This window comes from Callorhinus ursinus, unplaced genomic scaffold, assembly GCF_003265705.2.
Source record: "Callorhinus ursinus isolate GAN/ISIS: 27379988/994484 unplaced genomic scaffold, GSC_fseal_2.0 scaffold75, whole genome shotgun sequence".
In the NCBI taxonomy this organism is placed as follows: domain Eukaryota; kingdom Metazoa; phylum Chordata; class Mammalia; order Carnivora; family Otariidae; genus Callorhinus; species Callorhinus ursinus.
Genome location: NW_027397137.1, coordinates 2,846,418 through 2,856,195, shown reverse-complemented (window position 1 = coordinate 2,856,195; position 9,778 = coordinate 2,846,418). Strand labels below are relative to the sequence as shown.

General features: G+C 54.5%; 1 long non-coding RNA gene across 2 annotated transcripts; it reads left to right on the top strand.

The window, feature by feature from the left end:
• The first annotated feature begins 6,376 nt into the window (after positions 1–6,376).
• On the top strand, positions 6,377–7,423 carry LOC141371536 (uncharacterized). Of its 2 annotated transcripts, none has more exons than XR_012376553.1 (3): positions 6,377–6,477; positions 7,001–7,080; positions 7,230–7,423. It is a non-coding gene; the product is annotated as an uncharacterized lncRNA (long non-coding RNA). The 2 variants fall into 2 exon arrangements; XR_012376552.1 differs by lacking the exon at positions 6,377–6,477 and adding an exon at positions 6,783–6,854.
• The last annotated feature ends 2,355 nt before the right edge of the window (positions 7,424–9,778 follow it).

Here is a 9,778-nt window from a genome sequence, read left to right as displayed (position 1 = left end):
TTCTTTCTTTCTTTCTTTCTTTCTTTCTTTCTTTCTTTCTTTTTTTTAGAGAGAGAGAGAGAGATAGAGACAGTGTAAGAGCAGGGGGAGAAGCAGCAGGGGGGAGGGAGGGATGGGGGGAGAGGGGGAGAGAGAGAGAGAGAGAGAGAGAGAGAGAATCCTAAGGAGGCTCCATGCACAGAGTGGACCGACCCAGGGCCCTGTCTCACCACCAGGAGATCATGACCTGAGCTGAAATCAAGAGCTGGGCGCTTAACCCACTGAGTCACTCAGGTGGCCTGAGAAAAGATGTTTCTTAAAGGCAAGCCCTTTGGGAAAGAAAACAAAACAAAACATCTCAACAGCACACGCATTCATAGTCCAAAAATGCTAAATGTAAGGCAACAAACTATTTCTGAAACTCAGTGATTTTTAAGCTGGACCAGCTGCCATATGTGGGCAGTTCCCAGCTGCGCAGGGCTGCCCTCATCCGCCACTGCACCCCAAACCATCACTCATCAAGCCAAGCGCACCCTGCCTGGACCCCACATGGCACGAGCACCACCCCACCTTCTTCTCCACCTTCCTGCGAAGGGCTCGGGGGAGATGGCAGCCCTGATCCTCAGCCTCCTGACAACCACCCTGCCTGGCGGGGAGGGGGTTCCGGAGCCCGGGAACGCGTCATTTCAAACACATTCTTTTGGGAGTCCTTGGAGAACTGAAGACACTCGCGGTGGAAGAGAGGACGAAGCGTCGCGGAAGTCACCGCAGTCCTGGCGCGCGACCACTCCCGCCCCACACTGGGGTCCCGCGGGCGCCCCGGCGCCCAGCCCGGCCTGCGCCACGCGGTCCCGACGACGTCACGCCGACCGCCCCGGCCGCCCTGTCCCCCGCTGGCTCACCCGGACAGCACCCAACGGCCCCCGCCCCCGCCGCCGCTCCTCCTTTCCAGGCGTCCCCCCCCACGTGTCCAGTCCCCAGCTGAAAACGGGCAATGGTAAGAAGCCAAGGTGGCGGGGCCTGACCCCAGGCGCTCGCTCTCCCCTGCCGGCTGCCCATGTGGGGTCAGGGGGCACACGGGGGCGAGCCCGGGGGGTCCCGCGGCGCGGCCAGCTGCCCCAGGCGGCTGAGAACGGGCCTGGGTCGTCCATTCCTCGCGCCTCATCCCCGACGTGAGGTCCTGGTCCCCGCGGCCCCCGGTCGGTTGACGCCTCTCAACCCGGGCGTCTCGGCCTTCGTGCGGGGCAGCCCGGGTCCCAGACGACCGAGCTGAGGGCCGGCGCCCCACCCCCGCCCCCGCCGCGCCGCGCGTCCTCTCACCCAGCCTCCGCCGCCCCTCGCCGCGTGCCGGAGTCGGTGTGCGCCGTCGTGCCCGCGCCATCCCCGCCGGACCGCGCACGCGCGTCGACTCCCCCGCCCGCCGCTGGGGGCGCCCTCGCGGTCGTCCGGCCCCCGGGGGGGGGGGGGCTCCCGCCGCTTCTCCTGCCCCTCCCACCCCAAGGCCGGTGGGCTCCGCCCCCCTCTCCGGCACCTCCCCACCCGGAGTCCCTGGGCTCCATCGCCACTTCTGCTGCTGGGTGGAGCGCGGGAGGCACAAGGGGACGACAGCGGCCTTCGCGTGGAGGCCCTGCTGCAGGACCCCCTCAAACTGCCCTGGGCTTTTCCGGAGTTAGGGTGGCTGAAACTGCGCAGCCAAACGTCCCTGCACAGGGGGCCCACCGGGAAGTTCCGGAGGCGGAGAAGAGTGTGCCGGAAAGGACCGGCCTGTGGGAAGCCCCCCCCCCCCCCCCCGTGGGGTAGCGTGAAGCCCCATTCCAGGCTCCAGCCATCCCCGGGCGCACACTTCTTCAAGCCGGGGCGCACTTCCTCACTGCTGTCCTCAGCCCCTTATCATCATGACTCATTTTTGAAAGTATGAGGAGCTCCACTTGAAGGCCTTTAGAATGGACCTCCGTATTAAAATATTTCTGTGAAAATGTTGTGCGTTCTCCTGATCCTGCCCCGCAGTACGTTTGCATAGTTGGTGTAAAGGGGGGTTTGTGACCTCCTTGTCAGGCAGATGCACCTGCATCCCTGTGGGTCCCTGGAAGGCAGGGCCTGCGTTTTCTCCGTCCCAGTGCACAGCCCTGGGTGGGGCACTCGGTAAGCGTTCAGCAATTACATGTGTGCTGAATGAGTGCCTCTTAGAATGAAGGGGTGGTGAAAAGGCCAGGCTTCACGTTATTCAACTCCCTCAAAGCATTTCCCCCCTCCCCCCCCCCCCCCCCCCCCCCCCCGCCCCGGGGAAGTTGTATCAGTCAGCTCAGGCTGTAACAAAATATCACAGACTGGGCAACGTGAACAGTACAAGTTCATCTTCTTACAGTTATGGAGGCTGCGACGTCCAAGGTCAAGGTGCCTGCAGGTCAGGTTCTTGGGGAGGTCTCTCTTCCAGGTTTGCAGACAGTGGCTGTCTAACTGTGTGTTCATATGAACTTTCTGTGTGGGTGAGAGAGAGAGAAAACACTCTGCTATCTCTTCCTCTTCTTAGAAGGGCACTAATCCTACCACGAGGCCTCCAACCCTCATGACCTCATCTGAACCTAATTAGCTCCCAAAGGCCCCATCTCCAAATGCCATCACATTGGGGGTTAGAGCTTCAACATAGGAATGTTGAGGGGACAAAAGCCTTCAGTCCAGAACAGCAGGATATCCATACCCGGGGCTACACAACCTTCCAGGAGGAAGTTAGGGGGAGCCCACTCTCCAACCCCTTGTGTTACAGATGAAGAAATTGAGGGCCAGGTTAAGTGACTTGTCAGTGGTGACATTGCCACGCCCATGTGTTAGGTATAAATCTCTCTTTGAAGGCCTGATCTTCAAGGGCCCATGTTGGGTTCAATGGGAGAAATAATAAGATAGTATTTTTAGAACATCTGTTGCATAAAGGAATGCTTTTGGCTCCTACCAGGAAATTATAATTTGAGTTCAGGCCACAGGGTTCAAGAAGAGAGTTGATATCCTACCTTCAGTTCTCCCATCATGAGTATTGACACATACGGTGTGTTTGATCCATACAGGATTTGGCTGGAGGAAAGCAGTTTTCTGAGAGAAATAAAACCATTAATTTGTTCTTGACTCATCGTGCAGAACAAAAGTCAGAATGCCTGATTAAGAATGCAAAGCAAAAACTTCCTGGTCACATTGCCTCATAGCAGTCATGCCAAGGAACCTTCCTTAACTTTGTTCTGATAATGGAAACCTCCTTGTAGACATGAGCAAAAAGCTGCTTTTCCTTTATAAAGTGAAACAGTGATCAGCAGAGTGGCAAGTAGTTAAATACACACACATACATCTTTTTAGAGGTGACAAGACAATTTTCAAAACCTTTTTAATGAAAATCTCTGCCTTCTTTCTAAAGGGAAAAACAAAATAAGTTTTCACTTTTTCCACTGACTCTAAGTTCTTCCGGTCACTGCTCACCTTCTCTTCTGTCCAGCGTCTTAATGAGGTGGTGAGTGGATGAATAAAACATTTCCTTCAGATTTGTTACTTTGATGACCTCATTTTATAACAACAGTGCAGAAGAGTAGAGTTGTTACACCCACTTCACAGATGGGGCCACTGAGGATCTGAGTAGTGCAGCTGGTGGGAATCAGGCTGAGGGTAGCGTGAGGGCCCTGTCCTTTGTGCTCCACTGGGGGCACTTGTCACACTGCACTATAATGATCTGGTCCCCTCCTCTCCCTACCCATGAGTCCATGAGGGGCCTGTGGGCAAGAACTCTCCCAGACTTGTGTATCGGCAACTAAAATGATCCTTGGCACACAGCAAATTTTCAATGCATTTGAATGAATGAATGCATGCATGCATGAATGAGTAAACAAATGAATTGTATGGAAAATGGAATAAAGTGGAGATTTCATGTGATTCGAATGTATAAATTCTAGGTCCTAATCCCGCCTCTGCCTTTTCTCTAGCCACCCTTCATTTTCTCACCTGAGCAATCCCACGATGATTACTGCTATTAACCATTCACCTCCATAGTTTCCATAAAAATGGAGTGAAAACCGCCCCGTAGCGCCTGTGCTTGGGGAAGCCAATCACGACAAGTGAAATGCTGCTGGTCTATGGGAAAGGGAGCAGCAGAGCCCCCGTTGGCTCCCCGCCCCTGCCGGGGAGGAGGCTGAGACCCCCCAACATGTGCACACAGAGGACCTTGGATTTTCCCAGGTCCTGACGATGCAGACCACAAAAAGCACAAGGTCTGTCTTCAGGCTGCTCTACGCCCTGGCAGCCAATGTGGGTAAAAACATAAAGGAAACGGTCAACAAAACCAAAAGACAGCTGACAGAATGGAAGAAGATACTGGCAAATGACATATCAGATAAAGGGCTAGTATCCAAAATCTATAAAGAACTTATCAAACTCAACACCCAAAGAACAAAGAATCCAATCAAGAAATGGGCAGAAGACATGAACAGACATTTTTCCAAAGAAGACAACCAAATGGCCAACAGACACAGGGGAAAGTGCTCAACATCGCTGGGCATCAGGGAAATCCAAATCAAAACCTCAATGAGATACCACCTCACACTAGTCAGAATGGCTAAAATTAACAAGTCAGGAAACGACAGATGTTGGCGGGGATGTGGAGAAAGGGGAACCCTCCTACACTGTTGGTGGGAACGCAAGCTGGTGCAACCACTCTGGAAAACAGTATGGGGGCTCCTCAAACAGTTGAAAATAGGGGCGCCTGGGTGGCTCAGTTGTTAAGCGTCTGCCTTCGGCTCAGGTCATGATCCCAGGGTCTTGGGATCGAGCCCCGCATCAGGCTCCCTGCTCGGTGGGAGGCCTGCTTCTCCCTCTCCCACTCCCCCTGCTTGTGTTCCTGTTCTCGCTATCTCTCTCTCTGTCAAATAAACAAATAAAATCTTAAAAAAAAAAAGTTGAAAATAGAGGTACTGTACGACCCAGCAACTGCACTACTGGGTATTTACCCCAAAGATACAAATGGAGTGATCCGAAGGGGCACCTGCACCCCAATGTTTATAGCAGCAATGTCCACAATAGCCAAATATGGAAAGAGCCAAGATGTCCATTGACAGATGAATGGATAAAGAAGGTGTGGTGTTACACACACACACACACACACACACACACACACGCACACACACACAGGAATATTATGCAGCCATCAAAAATGAAATCTTACCATTTGCAATGGTGTGGATGGAACTAGAGGATATTATGCTAAGTGAAATAAGTCAATCAGAGAAAGACAATTATCATATGATCTCACTGATATGTGGAATTTGAGAAACAAGACAGAGGATCATAGGGGAAGGGAGGGAAAACTGAATGGGAAGTCATCAGAGAGGGAGACAAACCATAAGAGACTCTTAATCTCAGGAAACAAACGGAGGGGTGCTGGAGTGGTGGGGGGGGGGAGGGTGGGGGTGGCTGGGTGATGGGCATTGGGGAGGGTATGTGCTACGGTGAGCGCTGTGTATTGTGTAAGACTGATGAATCACAGACCTGTACCCCTGAAACAAATAATACATGATATGTTAATTTAAAAAAAAAACAACAAACACGGAGGCCATGCAACTGTAGGGTGTATGAAAAGTTCCCACATGCCGACCCTCCCCAGCCTACGGCTTCCATCGCTACAGTAAATGCCGGGGGGGGGGGGGGGGGGACTGCTTCTCAGCTGGGGTTGTACAATGGAACCACAAGTGGATCTGGAGAGTACAAGTGATATTTTTACAAAAACGCTAGGTAACTTGGGGCGCCTGGGTGGCTCAGTTGGTTAAGCGACTGCCTTCAGCTCAGGTCATGATCCTGGAGTCCCGGGATCGAGTCCCGCATCGGGCTCCCTGCTCGGCGGGAAGTCTGCTTCTCCCTCTGACCCTCTTCCCTCTCATGCTCTCTATCTCTCATATAAATAAATAAAATCTTTAAAAAAAAAAACGCTAGGTAACTTGAATGTATAAGCACGATTAGATCCTACTGAGTTGGTAGGTAGGGTTTCTCAACCTGGGCACTATTAATGTTTGGGGCCAGATATTTCTCTGCCGTGGGGCTGTCCTGGACAGGGTGGGACAGCTAGCAGCACCCCGGATCTCCCCGTACTCGTAGGCCAGTGGGCTACGACCCTGTTGTGACCACCACAGATGTCTCCCTGCCCAGGCAAAGCAGCCCCGGGTGGAGAGCGCGGGAATTTGATAACGAAGGACAGGGGGAGAGAGGCTACTGTGGCATTTGACACTGAGGGTCATCGCAGCTGCTGCACCACCCGGGAGCCCAGGAGCTCGTGAGAACCGCAGACCCCCCCCCCCCCCCGCCCACCCCACGGGAAGTGGGATCCTCATTGTCACAAGATCCCTGGGGAGTCACGTGCGCGTTGGAGAAATACCGCCAGGGCGCCGGTGCGGTGTTCCCCTGGAAGCAGTCGGTCTATGGAAACCAGCAAGGCACCATGTGCCTCCAGACAATGTGAGAGCAGAGCCACGGAGGGTCAGTGTGGAAGGGCCGCGGGCGGGGTGGGCATCGGAACCTCCCAGACAAGGACGCTGTGGTGGTTCGGTTCCTTGCCGCAGAGCTCCGCAGGGCGAGTGGGACAGCGGGAGGGCAGGGAGGGCAGGTGAGAGGGCGTCCCTAGGGGGGACCTAGGGCGGACCCAAGGTGGGCCTTGCTGGATGGGAGGGCCGTGGGTGGCGCTGGCGGAAGGAGAGGAACCTTAACGACTATCATAACCAGGAAACCCGGTGAGCAAGTCTGGTGCTGTCCCGGACAACCTGTTCCTCCACATCTCCCTCCTAGACACCCTGCAGATGACGGTCCTGGGAGGCCACTGCTTCCGGGTGTGTGGAGGGGGCTGCCCGCTTAGCCGGGTAAGGGTGAGCGAAGCGTGGCAGGGGCCGACCCCGCCCTGGCCAGGGCCATCAGGGCACAGCGGGGCGGGCAGAGCCACTGCCGAGCTGCTGGGGAGCAGAGGGCAAGCCTGCTAGCTGCCCCCCGCCCCCAACTCTATCTCCAGGCAGAACCGGTCCTGGAGCGCCCACGGGCCTTCCCCGGACATCGGTGCAGGTGCGAGCTGGCTGGGAGAGCGATGTCAAGGTTAGCTTTGAAGGGCAGGGGGAGCCACGAAAGGGCGGCCTGTGGGGATATGTGGAAACGAGATGGTGGCCCCGTGGCCCCGTGATATTTATCCAAGCAGGCGCACCGCACCCCCCCCCCAACCCCAGGCCTTCTCCCCTCCCCCACAGCGCTGAGCACTCCCTGGCGGTACTTTAGGCACTTTACTGTGACCTTGCTTATTACCTGGAGTGTAACCCTTCTCTGCTGGACTGCAAGCTGCATGAGGACACCGTCTTTGACTGATTCACAGCTGAATCATCGGGGCCTCGGACAGGACCTGGACCAGAGCCCCCACTCCCTAAATATTTGACTGAATAAAGGAATAAGCAAACAAGGTAGAGAAGCAGCAGGTTTATTTTCATAACTGCAGGAACCACCCCTTCCTTCTTCCTCTGATGACTTGATTCATTTTATCTTTACCTGCTTTTTGGAAAGTTGGAAACTCTTGGGGTTTCCAAGAGGGTGTCTCCCTCCTCCCAATGCCCCCTTGCTAGGGGGCAGTGCTGTGGCTTGGATTCACTCTCTTCTTTTTCATAGATACTAGAAAGTGCTCGTGTTAACACTCCCTATTTCTTCTAAGAGCTCAGCTTAGCGAATGCTTTCACCCATCCATTCATTTGTATATTCAGTGAAAGGATAGTTTCTGAGTTAACGGCCATCTGTCGGGCAGCATGCTCCGTAGGTGCTGGGACAGAGGTGAGCAAAAGCAAAGTCTTGTAGACCTGAGCTGCCACCCCATCTTCCAGGGAGGGGTTGCCAGAGGGGCCCCATCCCTCCTCCGCTCGCACAGCTGAGGCAGGCCTGAGGCCTGGTATGGGGGCCGGTTTTAAAAGTCAAGGGGAACAAAGGGCTTATTGACAGCTGAGGTGGGGCTGCCCATGTCAGGAATAGCGAGACAGGCCGCCCAGTCCATGACAGGTATGACCCAGGCTCATGGCCTTCTTCCTTCGGGAGGGTTAGGTCAGTTCAAAGCAAAGCGCTGGATCCCTGCTAGGTACAGGGATGGGAGCGTGGGTGGGTGTGGGGGTGTGGGAGGGGCTGGCAGGGTACGGGGATTCCTGTGGAGGGTCACAGCAGCTCAGTGAAACCGACGGGTTTTTGCCACGTGCATGGTACTAGAATGGATCTCCACACACACCCCTCCTACACTGAAGATGTTTACTATCTAGGGATTCAAAATGTTTTCATGGGGTTGTAAAAAGCGAAATTCAGACAAGCCACCATGCATTGGCTGATCTGGAACAGATCAGAGTCATCATCTTTCCCAAGCCAGGCATGGTGCAGGGTCCCGTGGCCAGTTTCCCCCAGTCAGGCTGGGACACAGGCCAAGCTAAGCAACATCCTCATGGGGAGAGTGCTTAGTCTTCAGCCCATCTCAGGTCCTGCTGAGACGGCCTTCCAGTGGGAGGTGAGGCCTGGCTGGGGTCTGAGGATGAGAGGCAGTAGTGTGTTTCCTGAAGGTGGGCTTGGGGGTGAGGGTGTACTCCAGGCTTTGCTACTGTAAGGGAGACCCCATGGAGCGGACCATATCACTGGTAGCTTGTCCCCACCCCCACACGGAATCCAAATGTGCATTTCAACAGGATCGCAGTGTGATTCATGTTATATAAAACCCTGAGAAGCCCTGACCCAGAGAATTCTGTGCAAAGAGTATCTACAGTCTTGGGGGCAGAGTCTGGGGCCATTATGGGAACGTGCACGGGGCAGGTAAGTGAGAGCCAAGAGAGGTCTGAAAACTACTACTCTTGTTCCATCTCTCCTTCTAAGGGGCCAGCAAGCAGGGACTGCAGGCTCCTGGCTCTCCCACCCCTCTTTCTCCTCTGCCGCACTGGTGTTTACGTGTCCAGTGCATGGAGTGCAGTCAATAAACAAGATACCGACCCACAGACTCTCAGCAGAGACCTCTGCTCTTCTAAGGCCTGGCCTGCGGGGCCGTGGACGGGAACTTCGCCTTGCACCTTCTCCCTCACATATGCAGAGTTCAGCCGACCCGCGAAAGCATCTGTGCTCTTCTGGCGGGGCGAGTGAAAAACGGGCCAAGGAAATGAAGCAACTGTTTGCAAAATACCTGACACTCAGAAGAAAAAAATCAAAATTTTTAAAAGCTTTTATTTGTTTATTTGACAGAGAGAGACACAGCAAGAGAGGGAACACAAGCAGGGGGAGTGGGAGAGGGAGAAGCAGGCTTCCTGCGGAGCAGGGAGCCCGATGCGGGGCTCAATCCCAGGACCCTGAGATCATGACCTGAGCCGAAGGCAGATGCTTAACCGACTGAGCCACCCAGGCGCCCCGAAAAAAATCAATCTTAACAAACAAGAAGATGCCTCTAAAACTAGCCAGGGTATAACAAATAATATTCGAAGTCAAGGGACCAGTCTCATCCCACTGCGGAGAGGAGTATGAATTTGGATATCCTCATGGAAAAGTCTCCAGACACCAACGGAGAGGACAGACGCTCTGTTTCCTAGAACGCAGGGACGCTGTCCACGCCAACTGCGTCACCAAGCTGTCAGAGGGCTCCAAGGACAACGTGGAGCGCAGAGGAAGCAAGCCCGGAGATAACAGAACACGGGCATTTCCCGACCCTAACACCACTCAAACGATCAGCACAGGAACTAGGTACGATAATGGTCGCCACGCAGGAACCTGGGGTTCCTATTCTTCCACACTTCTAGGC